Source organism: Globicephala melas, chromosome X (genome assembly GCF_963455315.2).
Source record: "Globicephala melas chromosome X, mGloMel1.2, whole genome shotgun sequence".
Classification (NCBI taxonomy): domain Eukaryota; kingdom Metazoa; phylum Chordata; class Mammalia; order Artiodactyla; family Delphinidae; genus Globicephala; species Globicephala melas.
This window is the reverse complement of record NC_083335.1, coordinates 415,888-435,657: the sequence shown is the minus strand read 5'-3', so window position 1 is coordinate 435,657 and position 19,770 is coordinate 415,888. Positions and strand designations below refer to the sequence as shown.

At 39.8% G+C, this 19,770-nt stretch overlaps 1 protein-coding gene across 1 annotated transcript in view; it reads left to right on the top strand.

The window, feature by feature from the left end:
* The first annotated feature begins 6,206 nt into the window (after positions 1 to 6,206).
* Positions 6,207 to 19,770, top strand: part of VAMP7 (vesicle associated membrane protein 7) — a 65,916-nt gene continuing 52,352 nt past the window's right edge. The window contains exon 1 of the mRNA XM_030850203.2: positions 6,207 to 6,339. The gene's annotated coding sequence lies outside the window, so the exon portion shown is untranslated. The remainder of the gene's footprint in view (positions 6,340 to 19,770) is intronic.

The following is a 19,770-nucleotide window of genomic DNA, read 5'->3' as shown; positions in this document are numbered from 1 at the left end:
AAGACATTGCTATGTGTCCTGGATGTTCTCTCATTATGAAAGTGATTGATGACAAAGATCAGTTTATGTGTGGAGAAACAATCCCAGCCCCTTCCACCAGCAAATCATTGGTTAAAGGCTGAAGGCTTGAGGAGTCAAAAATTCTAAACAATTGGAAATGAGGCAAGGTGGAAAAAACAAATGTCAAGTTACAGGCCTCTCCCATAGGGACACCAGTTTTGTGGTTTGTTATTGCGTTAGATTGTGGATTCTTTACATCAGATTATAAGTAAGCCAACGTATGGATTTTATGCTTAGAGCTTTGAACTCTAAGTGTTCTCAATTTTTCATCAGAATTGTAAAGGAGGATAATTTCAAGTCAGTGCTTTCTTTCCCTCTGTTTCATCATTTTAATGTCTTAAACCTAATTACTTGCTGTCTGATAGCAGCAGTATCTACCCCAAAGTCATTAGTATCCCTTATTTTTGACTTGGTTATAAAAATAATTCAAAGTAGCCCATTTTACAGTTTGACATCACCTTTGCTTTGGAAACTTTGGAACTTAAGACACTTAGTTGCCTTGTCAGTGCTGCACTTTCATCTCCTGCACCAAGCCTCAGGCTTGCCCTTGGTCTTGCCTTTTTGAGAATGTTCATGTTCTATGAAGCAGGCCTTTTCTGTTACACTCCATGCAGTGTTTGTCATGCCATTAAAGTGAAAATATAGTGAGCTGCCAATTTCTCCAGGACTAAATGTTCGTGGATAAAAAAGAAAAGTCAAAAAGTTAAATGGTCAAAAAACTTGGAATTTCCTCATGAATATTCTGTATTTTTTTTGAAAACTGGAAAAAGTCAAGGAGCTGAGGGAGGTAAAATTCATAACAGAATGAGAAGAGCAAAATATGCCAACTTAGTAAGTGGAACACTTGAATAATTTTGCCAGACCAGGGCAGATATTTCTATATCTGGATGCTCACTTGTTTTTAGAATAGGCTAATGAAATTGCTCTTCAGATGGGAGTTGATGTCAAGTCTTTATGACTGGCAACAATGCTTTCAGCATTATCACAATATCATTTTACTTAACCTAAACAGTGAAGCACCTACAATAACTCTGTTTGCTGGTGATTGTCTTGAAAATGAGAAGCCAAATCTGAATAGATGTGTCCTTGGGGGCATATCTAATGCACCTCTATAATCTGTGACCAAACCAGAGGAACACTCTGACAGAAGAATGTTGTCCTGGAGAAAAATAAATATATAAAGAAAGCTGGGTCATCAGCTTTCCTCCATTAGAATGCTGAGAGGAGCAAGAAATTAGAATCAATATGGAAATTTGAAAACTCCCCTTTTATACACAACTTTCCTGTGTGTATATAAACTTAACAAAAATGCACTGATGTCTGGCAGGTTGTTTGGGAAATGGCTCCTGCAATTAGAAAGTAAAATGGCTTACCAGAATGTGAACATTCTATTACTGTTAGCTGCACATGGAAACAAGAGGTTTAAATTAAAACGTTTGTAGTCTTTTATTTTTGCCTGCCAGCACCATGGCTACGTGTAGCCATTTGACTGAGAAATAATAAATCATCAAAAGTTGGATGATGGAAGTGCTTGGTATGTTATGAGAAGCACTGTTCTATTGCAGATGTAAAGAAACGGCATGTCCTTCGTATGATGAGAAATTTCATTGCTATGTGGGATAGAAACCTCAGAAGTAATCCACAGCTGCTTTGCCAAAGCTGGTGTTGGAACCATTGATGGCTAAGGCCAACAGAGCAGGAAGTGTGATGACACTAACTGGAATGAGCTACAAAGAGAAACAAACTGTCCCATACTCAAATGTCAATGATTTTGTAGATATTGATAATGTGTTAGCTCCCTCTACTGATTGTGAATTTCAAAGGAGAACAGGCATTCTCAAGGTAGATCTATTTTGAGCACAGACGAACAGGAAGAAAATTTGCCCAAGTCCAAATATCCAGGAGAAAAGAAGCATAAATAGCACTGGTGATCAGTGATAAATTGCAATAATGTGAATGATGTTGATGCCAAAACAACAGTCACTAGATTTGTTTGTGAACTACAAAATAACACATCACGATCCAATCCTGTTAAGCAGAATGTAAAACCAGGATCTCTCAGATATGACTAGAGTTCTGTATGACATATGTATCTTATTTTAGCACAACAGACAGTTCTGGAGCATCTACTATAAGAAAGCTAGTTTGTAATCCAGGCTCCATCTCTTCTTAGCTTTGTAATCTTTGTCATGTGTATAATTGGGAGACTGGATTAGGTTATCTAAACCATCAGTTCTATAATTCCAGGTTTGGTAGCTGCAGGAACTGAAATGGAAATTGAAACCTTTACTCCATAAGCTCATACTATCTAAAATCATGTATTATAAAAAAAGAGAATCCATTTTTCAGTAACCTGATGAAATGGTAACAGAACTTCTAAATTTGAAAATTATCAAATTATAAAGTCACCTATTTAAATGGTTCTGCATGCACTGTAGTATACACATCCAGAAGCACTCCTCTTGGAAACTACCCAACATATTTTGAAAACTGTACATATTAATTTATTACCAGGGTAGACAGTATATTGGTATGCTAAATAAAGCCAGATAATTTTTTAAAACCCATACATCATTTCACTCCTTTGCTTGAACCTCTCTATTTCCCATTACACTTAGAATAAAGTCCAAACTCCTTCTTCTAGCTTACGCAGCCTTGCAAGACCCTCTGGCCACAAAAAGATAAGAGGGAACAAACTCCAAGCAGAGAGAGCTGGTGCAAAGATATAAAGTGAGGAGGAGCTTGACATGTTTGAGGAGCAGAAAGGCCTGTGTGATCTCCTCTCCTACTACTCTCCCCTCACTTCCACTACCCTCCAGTCACTATGGCTTTATTTCTGTTCCCTCTGATCTTCTTATGGCTGATTCCTTCTTGACATTTATATTTCAGCTTAAATATTACCCCATCAGAGAGAACTTTCCCTGATTTCCCAGTATAAATGCTTGTGCTAGAGATACAAATTTTGAAGCACAGGTGAGATTACTTTAGGAGAGAATATAGAGTAACAAGAGGGGCTTTGATAGAGCTCTAAAACCTCTAAATTGAGGCAACATTTAGAGTTCATATAGCTATTAACTCAGGACTGTCCGGATCCAAAACTTCTCTTTCTAAGATACTATGCTGTCGGGCTTCCCTGGCGGCGCAGTGGTTGAGAATCTGCCTGCTAATGCAGGAGACACAGGTTCGAGCCCTGGTCTGGGAAGATCCCACATGCCGTGGAGCAACTAGGCCCGTGAGTCACAACTACTGAGCCTGCGCGTCTGGAGCCTGTGCTCCGCAACAAGAGAGGCGGCGATAGTGAGAGGCCGGCGCACCGCGATGAAGAGCGGCCCCCGCTCGCCGCAACTAGAGAAAGCTCTTGCACAGAAATGAAGACCCAACACAGCCAAAAGTAAATAAATAATTTTTTTAAAAAAGTAACATCTCAAATAATAGGTATTAAATAAAATTAAATTAATATTAAGATGAAAAGTAAACCTTTGCAGAGGATGAAAAAGCTTAAAACAGCGTGTACTTGGCTGGAAAATTAAGAGGTGATATTTAAGATATGTCTTGAAGGGTAAATAAGACTTAGATAAGGGAGGCAGCCTGTGCAAAGTCACTGAGGCATGAAAGAGCATGGCATTGAAGTGTTAACTCCAGTAGGCAAGGACATTGTCTGTCTTGTTCACTGCTATATCACCAGGATCCAGAATAGGCCTGGCTCATAGTAGGCACTTAGTACATATTTGTTGGAGGAATAGATAGATGGATGAATTAGTGAATGACACCATACAAGAGTAGGCTTGAGCACAGGATGTGTTGGTGAGAGAAGCAGAATATGAAGCAGGGAAGGTAGAGAGAGGTCAGGTCATTGAGGGCCTTGAATTCTCCGTTTAGAATCTTAGACTTTATCCTCTACATAATGGGGAGTGAATTAAGATTTTAAGTAGAAGTTGGAAATGATCAGATTTTGTTTTAGATAGAACAATTTCAAGTGATGAGGAGTGGGTGGGAGGGAGATGGTGAAGGAGATACTGTAGGTACAGAGATATTACTTCTGGTTTCTAGTGCTCAGATCATTTGTCATGATTTTTTTAATGTCTGTAGCCCAGCCAGAGCTGATAACAGTAAATAAGGTATGGCATATATTGCACACATTAGAGTAGAACAGTTTGTATAGTGCCTCGTGACTACTGCTATCTTTTTGTCATGATTGGAAAAATACTGAGGAATGCAGTGGATTGTAACCTACACAAAATATCTCACCATTTCTCATTTTCCTTTTCTTTCTCCCTAAGTATGAAGTAAATGCTAGCTATCATTATGTAAGACCTAATAAAGAAGAACTAATGACAAATATAATGCTTGTTCAGTACATGCTTATTGTCCTTGAGTGCTTGCTCTTTGCCAGGCAGTAGTGCTCATTTATCACTGCAGCCATCTTTGAAGACAGGTGCCATTATTATCTTCATTTCAAAGATGAGAAAACTGAAGTTTGACAAGTGAGATATTTAGGGAATGGAATTAACATGGCTTGCTGATTATTTGGATGTGAACTATGAGGGAGTGAAAGCATTCAAAATGATACCCAGCTTTCTGGTGTGGGCAACTGATTGCATGGTTGTGCCCTTTACTGAGATGGGATTAGAGGAGAAGGAGGAGCAGCTTATGGGAGAGGGGAGAGTAGAAATGTATTAGGTCAACTAAAGACTACATTAAGTTTTAGGTGCCTGAAAGAGATGCCCAGCTTTCATTAGATATTTCAGTCTGGGTTACAGGAGTCTTGTCCGGGCTTCCTATATGTGAGAATCATCAGCATACAGATGATAATCAAAGCAATGGGATTAGTTAAGATCACCCAAGAAAAGTTTGACGACTAAGAAAAGAAGAGAGTGTAAGGAAGAGCCCTATGGAAAATGAACATTTCAAAGGAAAATGAGGATCTGCCACAAAAGTGGGAGGGGAACCAGAAGAGTGCAGCATCTTAGAAAAAGCTAAGAGAATAAAGGGTGCTATAAAGTGAATGTTTGTGTTCTTCCCACCCCAATTTATATATTAGAACCTGGATCCTCAATGTGATTGTATTTGGAGGTGGATCTTTGGGAGTTAATTAGATCATGAGGGTGGGGCCCTCATGAATGGGATTAGTGCCCTTATAAGAGATGTGTGAGAGATACTATCTCTCCACCACATGAGGACACAACAAGAAGGCAGCAGTCTGCAAGCCAGGAAGCAGGTCCTCACCAGAACCCCACCATACTGTGGCACCCTAGTCTGAACCTTGCCAGCCTCCAGAACTGTGGAAAATTAATTTCTGCTTAAGCCATTCAGTCTGAGGTATTTTGTTAAAGCAGCCCAAACTAAGCGGGTTTCAAGAAGGAGGGAATAACCAATGTAAAATCCTGCAGAGTTGAAGTATTGTAATGGTTAAAAAGTGTCTATTCTAGCAACACGGTTGAGAATTTTGACTGGAAAGGAGAAGTTAAGTCTGTGTGTGGTGAGAGGTTTGGGGTGGTGTGGGGTTGAGAAAGCTGACTTTGGAATATTTTAGATGAGAGAAACTTTGACAATCTTTAAATGCTGATAATAAAGGGCAAATAAGCAGGGAGCCGTTGAGACACGAGACAGACTAGTTTATTAGTGGAGCTCGACTGAGTAAGTAAGAAGGAATAGGGATGTAAAGGGGATGAGGGAGTTTACATCAAAGGAGAAGTAGTTGGTTTATTATTATTATTACCATTTTTATTATTGCAAAAGAATGGGAGAAAGGATTGCTGAGGGATCCAAGGAGGTTAAAAAAATTTCGTGGCGAAAGTAGAGGGAATTCCTGTCAGATGAATTCTATCTTGTCTGTGAAGTAACAGGCGACGTTACCTGCTGAGACTAAGCAGGGAGACGGTGGGGAAAGCTCGGCTCTTCATTTATCCCGCCGGTGGACTTTTTGTGGCCGGGCATTCTCTTGCTTTCTCTAAGGAACAGCGCTTGATGTTGTTTATGACAAGAATTGTTGATGGAGCGAGTGACATATTCGGCGATAGGCCAGCCGAAACTACCACTCCCAGAATGCAGTGCGGCTCCTGGGAAGTGCGGAGGCTGGGAACGCAGCAGGCCCCTCCCCTCCTCTCGCTCCCATTGGAGGAGCGCTCACATTCCCAGGAAGCCGCGCGCGGGCGGGGCGCTTTTGCGGAAGCCGGCGGCGTCTGGTTCAGCCTCCTCCGGGAGCAGGCAGTTGGCGACCCCGCGCTAACCGGCGCGACTCTGTCCCGATCCCCGAGTTCTCACACGGTGTCCAGACAGGTAAAAGCAGCGGGGAGCGCTGGGCCGAAGGCGGGGAGACGATGGCAGAGGGAGGGCAGAGGTGTCGACGGGAAGGTGGAATTAGGAGGCACTGCAAGGTTGACTAGGGCTTCTCTGGTGTCGACAGTTCGAATTGTCGGACAGGTCCAGTTTTGGTGAAGTGCGTTTTATGCCGCTAACAGGGCCTCGAGTGAAAGAGTCAGAATGCGTCACTTAAGTTGTTACAGAGGAAAAAAGAATGTTAACTTTCCCTCAGTTTGCATTCTGCAAGACCTCTTTGTACCATTTGAATATCTTGAGATTTCTTGAATCTTCTAAAAACTCTCTACGCCCTTGTTTCGATGACGTCACTTTCTGGTTAACCTCCTACTTCTAGGCTCCTAGCCCTCTGCGTGCCCTTCCTCCAAGGCCCAGTGTTGTAATTCTTCTTCCTCAGTTCGGATAGGAGCTCTATATCTCTGCCCCGACCTATTTCCTCAGCGTCAGACCTGTACAGTGTTGTTCTTCTTATTACTGTTGGCCAATATTCAAGAAACTGACCACGTACTAGACTCTTTAGTAAATGCTTTACACCTCCCTCCTCCATAACCCCCACAAACAATCAGTTATCAAGTCCTTTTCTTTTTGTCTTATTAATTGCTCTCAACTACCTGTACCTCCATTGTCCCACCCTTGATCCCGGAGTATACTGTCATGTTTCGGACGTTTTTTCCCTTTGAAAAGCTGTGACTGAGAGCAGAGCCACTCATATGTTTTGTTTAACACATATTTATTGAACAGCTAATATGTGCTAGACACTCTTCTAAGTGCAAGGGATATAGCTGGAAACAAGACATAGGAGATCGCTACTCTCAGTAGCTTACATATTTGTGAGTGTGTGTGGAAGGGGCAAACGAGAATCAAGGTGATGTTATATGGTGGTGGTGGTTAAAGGAAAATAGAACAAATGTTTTACTTGACAGGGTAGTCTCCTGTCCTGAGAAAGTTAGAAGGGTTGGGTTGGGTCTCAGAGCATCACCCCAAAAGAATATTTGTAATACCAACAAGAATAGTCTTGATCTGTGACCAGACTTCAGGATTTTCATAAACACTTCTTCTTTTTCTCTCTCATATCAATGTTTGTTCTTGATTCTTCTGTCTCCTCCAAGGTTATTACATCAGAATTGGTGGCTTTTCTGTCATTTGCTTAGTTCCTCCCTAAGAAGAGTTGAGGATTGGATTATTCTCAGCTCGACTCCTTTATCTTAGGGAGATAGTTTGGTAATCAAACTATTGTTCCTGCCAGGTCCTACTGAATATAAAGTTATCTGTCATTTATAGTATATTTAAAACCAAAGCATGCTCAGTGTTTATTAAATATTTGAGGGATTATTATATGTCAGGCACTATGCTGGACATTGAGAACCTAGTAAGGATAAAACAGACTTTGACCTCTCTTCCAAGAAGAAATAATTGTATACTGAGGGAATTCCCAATACATAGGCTGACACCTGCATTTTTTTTTTCTTCATCCAAGATGAGATAATCACAAAACTTTAAGGAATCTTCTAAACAATTGGTGCATTCTTAGATTATTCACCCTTCAAGTCTATTGCATTTATTTGTTTATGTCTGTCTTCCATATTTTACTATGGTTTCCTTGAGTATAGACGTCCTTTCTTGCTGGTCTTCATACCTCCAGTGTTTACTATATTGGGTGCCATATAGTAAAGCCTTAGAACATGTGTTGAACTGAAATAGAAAAACTATTTGAGGAAATACAAGTTACTTAATTTATACAAGGCCTTCTTTTTACATATGGCCATTAGACTTATCCCAAAACCTTCTCATTTGCCAAATGTGGACCATTCCATCTCATCAGGCTAGTTTATTTACCTTCTCAAGCATGTTCTCACTTCTGTGCCTTCTCTTGTTTCATACCTGTCTCCTAAAATGAGTTCCCATCTTTTTCCTGAGCACCTTCCATGCCCCCCACATTTAATTTAATGGGACAATTTAATAGTATGCCCCATGATACAATGGTGGAAAAAATTTAATTTCCATAATGTATTTCCTGTGAAACATTCTGCTAATGAACTGTTGCAAGGATTAAACATAATACATTTCCTTGCAGTAATACAGATAATGATACAAAATGCTTTCTTTTGATTTGGCATTGGCTATTGCCATGCGCTATGTGACGAGTTAATTCTTCCATTTCTTTCTTCTGTTTGAATAGTTGCGCAGTGTTTATTCATATAGCACATTATAGTATCATTTGGGTTCCATTTGGTACAAACACCTTTGAGTATTATTTTTTGCTTAGCTTGAGATAATTTATGAGTTAGTTATTCTTCCACACTGTCATTTTCAGAATGTCAGAAAACTAAGTCTCAGTTCTTAAAAATAAAAGTCTTTTTCCATGCAGATATCTTTCAGATGTAAATCGTTACTGCAAAGTATAAATTTTGTCCTTATAACTGATTAAAAAACACAACAGGAATACAAGAGTGCTTGAGTCATGATTGTCATTATGATTTTAGGATGTGTCAGCCTAGGAGCAGCCAGACATGCCTCCAATACATTAAAAATTAAGCACTGTTTTAGGGAATTTCTTGGCACCTATGCCTTCGTAATGCAAATGCAGCACTGAATTGTTTGCCATCACTCATTTATATGGTATACATGTAGATAATCCGGGTATTCGTATATATTTTTAATGTTATCAAAATAAAAATACAGAATTAAAAAATTTCTCAGAACACAAAGACTTGAGTGTGAGAAACACTGACTCGTCCTTTTACCCTACTCAGTTCCCTGAAACCATCTTCAACTTCCATTTGAAGATGCCTCCACTGAGGAGGGACATTTATGTTGTTGCTGTGCTATTTTGTTAGCAATATTTTTAATGCAGGCAATCCCTTACAAATGGATATATCCCAGAATTTCCTTTGTAAGATTATTGTTTGAAACTCTGGGTGCATTTTTTTCTATAAATAATGCTACTTACGACATTTCGGTTGTTACGCCAACGAATAGCATCATATATAACCTTTAATGGACTTAAAGACCTTCACCACAATTTCTAATAATTCCTCTATAAAAAACTACATTCAGAATTCTCACTCGGATTCCCCCGTAGCATATCTTTTTTTTGGAATCCCAGCAACTGAAACAAAAATGTTCTTTCCTTAAAACTTTCTGGGCAGTAGAAACTGGTCTTTCTAACTCTAAGCTGTTGGAGGTTGCTCTTCTGGCCCATCGTTCTAAGGACAGGCCTCTAATATGATTATGGAAGGATGTGAGACAGAGGTTTTGGAGAAGAGAGGGAGGCAAGTTGGGGTGATATGAATATGTGGAGAGGGGAGAGTAGGAGTGATTTGGGAGGACTGGTGAGTTCCCAAGATGGGATTTGTTGTGTCCTCAAAAAAGATGTTGAATCCTGACCCCTGCTATCTGTGAATGGGACCATATTTGGAAATAGGGTCTTTGCAGATGTAATTAAGATGTAAGTTAAAGTGAGGTCATACAGGAGTAGGTGTCCTTATAAGAAGGGAAGAGACGCAGAGACTACCACGTGAAGACATAGACACACGTGGAGAATGCCATGTGACTATGGAGGCACAGATTGAAGTGCTGCAGCTACAAGCCAAGGAACGCCAAGGATTGCCAGCAAACCACCAGAAACTAGGAAGAGATTCTAGAAGAGATTCTCCCCTACAGATTTCAGAAGGAGCATGGACCTGCCAACATCTTGAATTCGAGCTTCTGGCCTCCAAAACTATGAGGCAATAAATTTCTGTTATTTTAAGCCTTGCATCTTTTGGTACTTTGTCACGCAGCCACAGGAAACTCATACAAGATTCTTAGCAGGAATGTAGTAGAATTGGGATGATGGCTATGGGACCAAGCAAGGAGTGAGTAAGAGAACAGGGAGGGACAGTGTTAAGACAACTTTCCTTTATATTCCATTATCTTTTTTTTTTCTTCTCTTTCTGGCTTATAGTTTAATTCTTTTTCTTCTTGAATCTGATCTTATATAGCACTTTATCATTTAATGGACATTCACATACTGCTAATAATTAGCAGAGCCATGTTTTCGGACTTCAAATGCAGTATTCTTCTGGCCACAGTTGTTTCTATTGTCCCAATATTCATTAAGACATTACAGATTCTATTGCAAGATAATAATAGTGGGCCCATGTGAGACTTGATTACAGGTGTGATTTTTAGCAGTATAGGAGAGAGTAAGAAATGCTTATTTGTTTTTAACATCTTTATTGGAGTATAGTTGCTTTACAATGTTGTGTTAGTTTCTGCTGTATAACAAAGTGAATCAGCTATATGTATACATATATCCCCATACCCCTCCCTCTTGCGTCTCCCTCCCACCCTCCCTATCCCACCGCTCTAGGTGGTCACAAAGCACCGAGCTGATCTCCCTGTGAGATGCAGCTGCTTCCCACTAGCTATCTGTTTTACATTTGGGGGTGTATATATGTCAGTGCTACTCTCCCACTTCATCCCAGCTTACCCTTCCCCCTCCCCGTGACTTCAAGTCCATTCTCTATGTCTGTGTCTTTATTCCTGTCCTGCCTCTAGGTTCTTCAGAACCATTTTTTTTTTTTAGATTCTATATATATGTGTTAGCATACGGTATTTGTTTTTCTCTTTCTGGCTTACTTCACTCTGTGTGACAGACTCTAGGTCCATCCACCTCACTACAAATAACTCAATTTAGTTTCTTTTTATGGCTGAGTAATATTCCATTGTATATATGTGCCACATCTTCTTTATCCATTCATCCGTTGATGGACACTTTAGGTTGCTTCCATGTCCTGGCTATTGTAAATAGTGCTGCAGTGAACACTGTGGTACATGACTCTTTGAATTATGGTTTTCTCGGGGTATATGCTCAGTAGTGGGATTGCTGGGGCATATGGTAGTTCTATTTTTAGTTTTTTAAAGGAAGTTCCATGCTGTTCTCCATAGTGGCTATATCAATTTACATTCCCACCAACAGTGCAAGAGGATTCCGTTTTCTCCACACCCTCTCCAGCATTTATTGTTTGTAGATTTTTGATGATGGCCATGCTGACTGGTGTGAGGTGATACCTCATTGTAGTTTTCATTTGCATTTCTCTAATGATTAGTGATGTTGATCATCCTTTCATGTGTTTGTTGGCAATCTGTATATCTTCTTTGGAGAAATGTCTATTTAGATCTTCTGCCCATTTTTGGATTGGGCTGTTTGTTTTTTTTGATATTGAACTGCATGAGCTGCTTGTGTATTTTGGAGATTAATCCTTTGTCACTTGCTTCATTTGCAGCTATTTTCTCCCATTCTGAGGATTGTCATTTAGTCTTGTTTATGGTGTCCTTTGCTGTGCAAAAGCTTTTGAGTTTCGTTAGATCCCATTTGTTTATTTTTGTTTTTATCTCCATTTCTCTAGGAGGTGGGTCAAAGAGAATCTTGCTGTGATTTATGTCATAAGGTGTTCTGCCTATATTTCCCTGTAAGAGTTTTATAGTGTCTGGGCTTACATTTAGGTTTTTAATCCATTTTGAGTTTATTTTTGTGTATGGTGTTAGGGAGTGTTCTCATTTCATTCTATTACATGTAGCTCTCCAGTTTTCCCGGCACCACTTATTGAAGAGGCTTTCTTTTGTCCATTGTCTATTCTTGCCTCCTTGATCAAAGATAAGGTGACCATATGTGCATGGGTTTATCTCTGGGCTTTCCATCCTGTTCCATTGATCTATATTTCTGTTTTTGTGCCAGTACCATACTGTCTTGATTACTGTAGCTTTGTAGTAAAGTCTGAAGTCAGGGAGCCTGATTCCTCCTGCTCTGTTTTTCTTTCTCAAGATTACTTTGGCTCTTCAGTGTCTTTTGTGTTTCCATACAAATGGTGAAATTTTTTGTCCTAGTTCTGTGATAAATGCCATTGGTAGTTAGATGGGGATTGCATTGAACCTGTAGATTGCTTTGCATAGTATAGTCATCTTCACAATGTTGATTCTTCCAATCCAAGAACATGCTATATCTCTCCATCTGTTTGTATCGTCTTTAATTTCTTTCATCAGTGGCTTATAGTTTTCTGCATACAGGACTTTTGTCTCCTTAGGTAGGTTTATTCCTAGATACTTTATTCTTTTTGTTGCAATGGTAAATGGGAGTGTTTCCTTAATTTCCCTTTCAGATTTTTCATCATTAGTGTATAGGAATGCCAGAGACTTCTGTGCATTAGTTTTGTATCCTGCTACTTTACCAAATTCATTGATTAGCTGTAGTAGTTTTCTGGTAGCATCTTTAGGATTCTCTATGTATAATATTACGTCATCTGCAGACAGTGACAGTTTTACTTTTCTTTTCCGATTTGGATTCCACTTATTTCTTTTTCTTCTCTGATTGCCGTGGCTAAAACTTCCAAAATTATGTTGAATAATAGTGGTGAGTGGGCACCCTTGTCATATTCCTGATCTTACAGGAAATATTTTCAGTTTTTCACCATTGAGAATGATGGTGGCTGTGGGCTTGTCATATATGGCCTTTATTATTTTGAGGGAGGTTCCCTCTATGCCCACTTTCTGGAGAGTTTTTATCATAAATGGGTGTTGAATTTTGTTGAAAGATTTGTCTACATCTATTGAGATTATCATATGGTTTTTATCCTTCAGTTTGTTAATATGGTGTATCACATTGACCGATTTGCATATATTGAAGTATCCTTGCATTCCTGGGATAAGCCCCACTTGATCGTGGTGTATGATCCTTTTAATGTGCTGTTGGATTCTGCTAGTATATTGTTGAGAATTTTTGCATCTTTGTTCATCAGTGATATTGGCCTGTAGTTTTCTTTTTTTGTGACATCTTTGTCTGGTTTTGGTATCAGGGTGATGGTGGCCTTGTAGAATGGTTTGGGAGTGTTCCTTCCTCTGCATTTTTTGGAAGAGTTTGAGAAGGATAGGTGTTAGCTCTTCTCTAAATGTGTGATGGAATTCACCTGTGAAGCCACCTGGTCCTGGGCTTTTGTTTGTTGAAGATTTTTAATCACAGTTTCTATTTCAGTGCTTATGATTGGTCTGTTCATATTTTCTCTTTCTTCCGGTTCAGTCTTGGAAGGTTATACTTTTCTAAGAATTTGTCCATTTCTTCCAGGTTGTCCGTTTTATTGGCATACAGTTGCTCGTAGTTGTCGCATGATCATTTGTATTTCTGCAGAGTCAGTTGTTTCTTCTCTTTCTTCATTTCTAATTCTGTTGATTTGAGTCTTGTCCCGTTTTTTCTTGATGAGTCTGGCTAGTGGTTTATCAATTTTGTTTATCTTCTCAAGGAACCAGCTTTTCATTTCATTGGTCTTTGCTATTGTTTCCTTCGTTTCTTTTTCATTTATTTCTGAGCTGATCTTTATAATTTCTTTCCTTCTGCTAACTTTGGGGTATTTTTGTTCTTCTTTCTCTAATGGCTTTAGGTGTAAGGTTAGGTTGTTTATTTGAGATTTTTCTTGTTTCTTGATGTAGGATCACATTGCTATATACTTCCGTCTTAGAGCTGCTTTTCCTGTGTCCCGTAGGTTTTGGGTCATCGTATTTTCATTGTTATTTGTTTCTAGGTACTTTTTGATTTCCTCTTTGATTTCTTCAGTGATCTCTTGGTTATTTAGTAACGTATTGTTTAGCCTCTATGTGTTTGTATGTTTTACAGTTTTTTCCTGTAATTGATATCTAGTCTTATAGAGTTGTGGTCGGAAAAGATACTTGGTATGATTTCAATTTTCTTAAATTTACTGAGGCTTGATTTGTGAACCAAGATATGATCTATCCTGGAGAATTTTTCATGAGCACTTGCAAAGAAAGTGTATTCTGTTGTTTTTGGATGGAATGTCCTATACATTTTAATTAAGTCTGTCTTGTTTAATGTGTCATTTATTTTCATTTTGGATGATCTGTCCATTGGTGAGAGTGGGGTGTTAAAGTCCCCTACTGATAGTGTGTTAGTGTCGATTTCCCCTTATGTATTGAGGTGCTCCTAGGTTGGGTGCATAAATATTTACAATTGTTATATTTTCTTCTTGGTTTGATCCTTTGATCATTATGTAGTGTCCGTTTTTTCTCCTGTTTTAGTCTTTATTTTAAAGTCAATTTTGTCTGATCTGAGAATTGCTACTTCGGCTTTCTTTTGATTTCCATTTGCATGGAATATCTTTTTCCATCCCCTCACTTTCAGTCTGTATGTGTCCCTAGGTCTGAAGTGGGTCTCTTGTATACAGCATATATACGGGTCTTGTTTTTGTATACATTCAGCCAGTGTATGTCTTTTGGTTGAAGCATTTAATCCATTTACATTTAAGATAATTATTGATACGTATGTTCCTATTACCATTTTCTTAATTGTTTTGGGTTTGTTTTTGTAGGTCTTTTCCTTCTCTTGTGTTTCCTGCCTAGAGAAGTTCCTGTAGCATTTGTTGTAAAGTTGGTTTGGTGGTACTGAATTCTCTTAAATTTGTGTGTCTGTAAAGCTTTTGATTTCTTTGTCTAATCTGAATGAGATCCTTGCTGGGTAGAGTAATCTTGGTTGTAGGTTTTTCCCTTTCATCACTTTAAATATGTCCTGCCACTCCCTCTGGCTTGCAGAGTCTCTGCTGAAAGATCAGCTGTTAACCTTATGAGGATTCCCTTGTGTGTTATTTGTTGCTTTTTCCTTGCAGCTTTTAATATTTTTTCTTTGTATTTAATTTTTGATAGTTTGATTAATATGTGTCTTGATGTGTTTCTCCTTGGATTTATCCTGTATGGGACTCTCTGCGCTTCCTGGTCTTGATTGACTATTTCCTTTCACATGTTATGGAAGTTTTCAGCTGTAATCTCTTTAAATATTTTCTCAGCCCCTTTCTTTTTCTCTTCTCCTTCTGGGGACCCCTATAATTTGTGTCTTGGTGTGGTTAATGTTGTCCCAGCAGTCTCTGAGACTGTTCTCAATTTTTTTCATTCTTTTTTCTTTATTCTGCTCTGTAGTAGTTATTTCCACTATTTTATCTTCCAGGTCACTTATCTGTTCTTCTGTTATTCTGCTATTGATTCCTTCTAGAGAATTTTTAATTTCATTTATTGTGTTGTTCATCATAGTTTGTTTGCTTTTTAGTTCTTCTAGGCCCTTGTTAAATATCTTGTATTTTCTCCATTCTGTTTTCAAGATTTTGGATCTTTACTATCATACTCTGAATTCTTTGTCAGGTAGACTGCCTATTTCCTCTTCATTTGTTTGGTATGGTGGGTTTTTACCTTGCTCATTCATCTGCTGTGTTCTCTGTCTTCTCATTTTGCTTAACTTACTGTGTTTGGGGTTCTCCTTTTCACAGGCTGCAGGTTCGTAGTTCCGTTGTTTTTGGTGTGTGCCCCCAGTGGGTCAGGTTGGTTCAGTGGATTGTGTAGGCTTCCTGGTGGAGGGGACATGTGCTTGTTTTCTGGTGGGCGGGGCTGGATCTTGTTGTTCTGGTGGGCAGGACGCAACCAGTGGTGTGTTTTGGGGTGTCTGTGAACTTAGTATGACTTTAGGCAGCCTCTCTGCTAATGTGTGGGGTTGTGTTCCTGTCTTGCTAGCTGTTTGGCATGGGGCATCCAGCACTGGAGCTTGCTGGCTGTTGGGTGGAGCTGGGTCTTAGCGTTGAGACGGAGATCCCTAGGAGAGCTCTCGCTGATTGATATTACGTGGGGCCACGAGTTCTCTGGTGGTCCAATGTCCTGAACTCAGCTCTCCCACCTCAGAGGCTCAGGCATGACACCAGGCCAGAGCATCACGACCCTGTCAGCTACACGGCTCAGAAGAAAAAGAGAAAAAAAGAATAATAAAAAAAAGTTTTTTTAATAATTAAAATAAAAATAAATTTTAATTATTAAAATAAAAAGGTAATAATGAAAAAAAGAAGAGAGCAACCAAACCAATAAACAAATCCACTAATTATAATAAGTGCTAAAAACTATACTAAGATAAACATAAAAATCTGAAATCAGTTCCAGACAGCAGACCCCAAGTCAGTTACTCCCAAAGTCCACCGCCTCAACTTTGGGATGATTCATTTTCTATTCAGGTATTCCACAGATGCAGGGTACATCGAGTTGATTGTGAAGATTTAATCTGCTGCTCCTGAGGCTGCTGGGAGAAATTTCCCTTTCTCTTCTTTGTTCGCACAGCTCCTGGGGTTCAGCTTTGGGTTTGGCCCCGCCTCTGCATGTAGGTCGTCCTCAGGCATCTGTTCCTGTCCAGACAGGACGGGGTTAAAGCAGCAGCTCATTAGGGGACTGTGGCTCACTCAGGCCAGTGTGGGGAGGGAGGGTTACGGAATGTGGGACAAGCCTGTGGCCGCAGAGGCCAGTATGACGTTGCAACAGCCTGAGGCACGCCGTGTGTTCTCCCAGGGAAGTTGTCCCTGGATCTCGGGACCCTGGCAGTGGTGGGCTGCACAGGTTCCCGGGAGGGGAGGTGTGGATAGTGACCTGTGCTTGCACACAGGCTTCTTGGCGGCTGCAGTAGCAGCCTTAGCATCTCATGCCCATCTCTGGTGTCCGAGCTGATAGCCATGGCTTGCGCCTGTCTCTGGAGCTCGTTTAGGCGGTACTCTGAATCCCCTCTCCTTGCGCACCCCAAAACAGTGGTCTCTTGCCTCTTAGGCAGGTCCAGTCAGCTCCCAGCCCCCACCCACCCCAGTGGGTGAGCAGACAAGCGTCTCAGGCTGGTGAGGCTGGTCGGCACCGATCCTCTGTGCAGGAATCTCTCCGCTTTGCCCTCTGCATCCCTGTTGCTGCGCTCTCCTCCGTGGCTCTGAAGCTTCCCCCACCATCTCCACCAGTGAAGGGGGCTTCCTAGGGTGTGGAAACTTTTCCTCCTTCACAGCTCCCTCCCAGAGGTGCAGGTCCCATCCCTATTCTTTTGTCTCTGTTTTTTCCTTTTTCTTTTGCCTTACCCAGCTACGTGGGGATTTTCTTGCCTTTTGGGAAGTCTGAGGTCTTCTGCCAGTGTTCAGTAGGTGTTCTGTAGGAGTTGTTCCACATGTAGATGTATTTTTGATATATTTGTGGGGAGGAAGGTGATTTTCACATCTTACTCCTGTGCTATCTTGAAGGTTCCCTCAAGAAATGTTTATTAGTGACATCTGAGAGGAAAGTAAAGTTTCGGTTGCAATGTACCCAATGTTTAATAGGCATTTTTAAAATTGAGGACTGCTTTTATTGAATAAAACACTGCTATGCATAACTTACATAGCTATCCTTATAACTTACATTCACTGTTCCTAGTTATATTCCAAATAATGTCCTCCCTCTTCTAGGTGACTATACTTTATATAAACTTGAAGATTGCTGTCTTTTTCATGTGTAATATTTCTAGTTCCTCTAGCCATTCTTCAAGTGATACAATCTCCAGGTCTCTCACCATACTTTGCCCTTCTGTCCAGTCTTAGAATACTGTACCTAGAACTGAACTCAGTATTACACATGTGTTCTAAATAGCACAGAGTATAATGGCAATAGTACTTAAAGAGATCAAGATACCCTGTTTCTTAATGTAATTTAAGATTACATAAGCATTTTAAGCAATTACATCATAACACTTCATAACGAACTTATGGTCCGCTAGCACACTAGATCTTTTTGTATTGTTGCTAAACTCAGTTTTCTTCTTGAAGCTGCTAAAGGACTGAGGCTGCTACCTTTTCATCTCTTTGTCTCAGGGACCATATGATTTCTCATCTCTGTTTCTCTTTGTGTTTTTTTCCCACTCCACTGCATGTCTCTTTGACCCTTACCAATGACCTCCTTCCTTATAAAATTTCAGTGACTGTTTTATAGTCTTAATACTGTGTATCAGTGAACAGAGCTGGGAGGTGACACTTGTTCCTTCTTCAAGGTTTCTTTTCCTTTGGCTTCAAGGCCACCATACTCTTCTGGCTTTCCTTTCACTTTCCTGGTTGGTCCTCCTCCATCTTCTTTGTGGGTCTCTATTCATCTACCTTTCCCTCAACTATTTGGTATGCCTTGTGTTTTGTCTTTGGTTTTTCCCTCAACTTTGGTTGTGCCTTTGGTTTTTTCTGTATGCAATGTATCTTCAGCAAATAAAGCATGTTTAAAATGGCAGGTCTAGATGAGCTCATCTAGGATAAGAGAGTGTAGAACCAGTACCCATGGAAAGTCAACACTTAGAGGTCAGCTAGAGGAGAAGGATTCAGCAAGAAGACAGAAGGAACAGCCAGACATTTAGGAGTGTTCCCAGAAGGAGGGTTATTCAGATGTGTTGACTATTTCTGAGAGGTCAAGTAAGGTGAGAATAGAGAAATGACCACGGAAGTTTGCAATGTAGAGGCTGTTGGTGATCTTGACAAGCATGGTTTTGTGGAGTGTTGAGGGGAAAAGCCAGATTATAGAAGAGAAGAATTAAAAGAAGATAGAGAAGCAGAGATAGTGTGTAGACGATAATTTTAAGAAATGGAACAGTACCTGGAGCATGTTACATGGTCAGTTGAGGCTTTTAGGTTCAAGGGATATAGTGTATGAGAAAGTCATTTGGAAATTATAACATGCTACTACATATGTGTGTGGAGAAATCCAGAAAGAAGATGGCTGAGGACACAACCCTGCGAAACACCTTCATTTAGAGAGTGCAATGAAGAGACTCCAAGAGGAGTTCAGCTCAAGAGACACATGAGCATTTCTGTTCTGTATGCTGTCCTTCATACCAAAGGCATTCCAAGAGGGAATCAGTGGATTCCCTGACCTCAAGCATTTTATAGTTACTGTGTTTCACAAAACGTGGTCATGTGAATCACCTGCATCCAGACAGGCTTGGCTCTTAAGTATATATTCCAGGGCCCCACCTCAGGCCTACTGAATCAGAATTTCAGGGAATTATACCAAGGATTTGAATTTTTAATAAGTGACTCTCACTTTGCCACCCAAGATGACTCTGGCTTATTGGATGAAACTGAACATGTTAACAAATAACATTAGGTTGAAGAGTTAGTTGAAGAATAGGAAGATATTTGTTCATCTCTTTTATAAGTTCATGCCATTAAATAAGAGAAACCAGGCTATTCTGTGGGGAAAAAAAATAGTACAAATTCATAAACATGAGGAAAATACAGGCATACCTCTTCTTATTGCACTTTGCTTTATTGTGCTTCACGGATATTGCTGGGGTTTTTTGTTGTTGTTTTTGTTTTTTTAACAAATCAAAGGTTTGTAGCAACCCTGCATTGAACAAGTCTGTCAGTGCCATTTTTCCAACAGTATTTTGCATACTTCATGTCTCTGTGTCACATTTTAATAATTCTTGCAATATTTCAAACTTTTTCAGTATGTTTGTTATGGTGATCTGTGATCAGTGATCTCTGGTGTTACTGCTGTGACTCCCTGAAGGCTCAGATGACGGTTAGCATTTTTTAGCAATTAAGTTTTTTA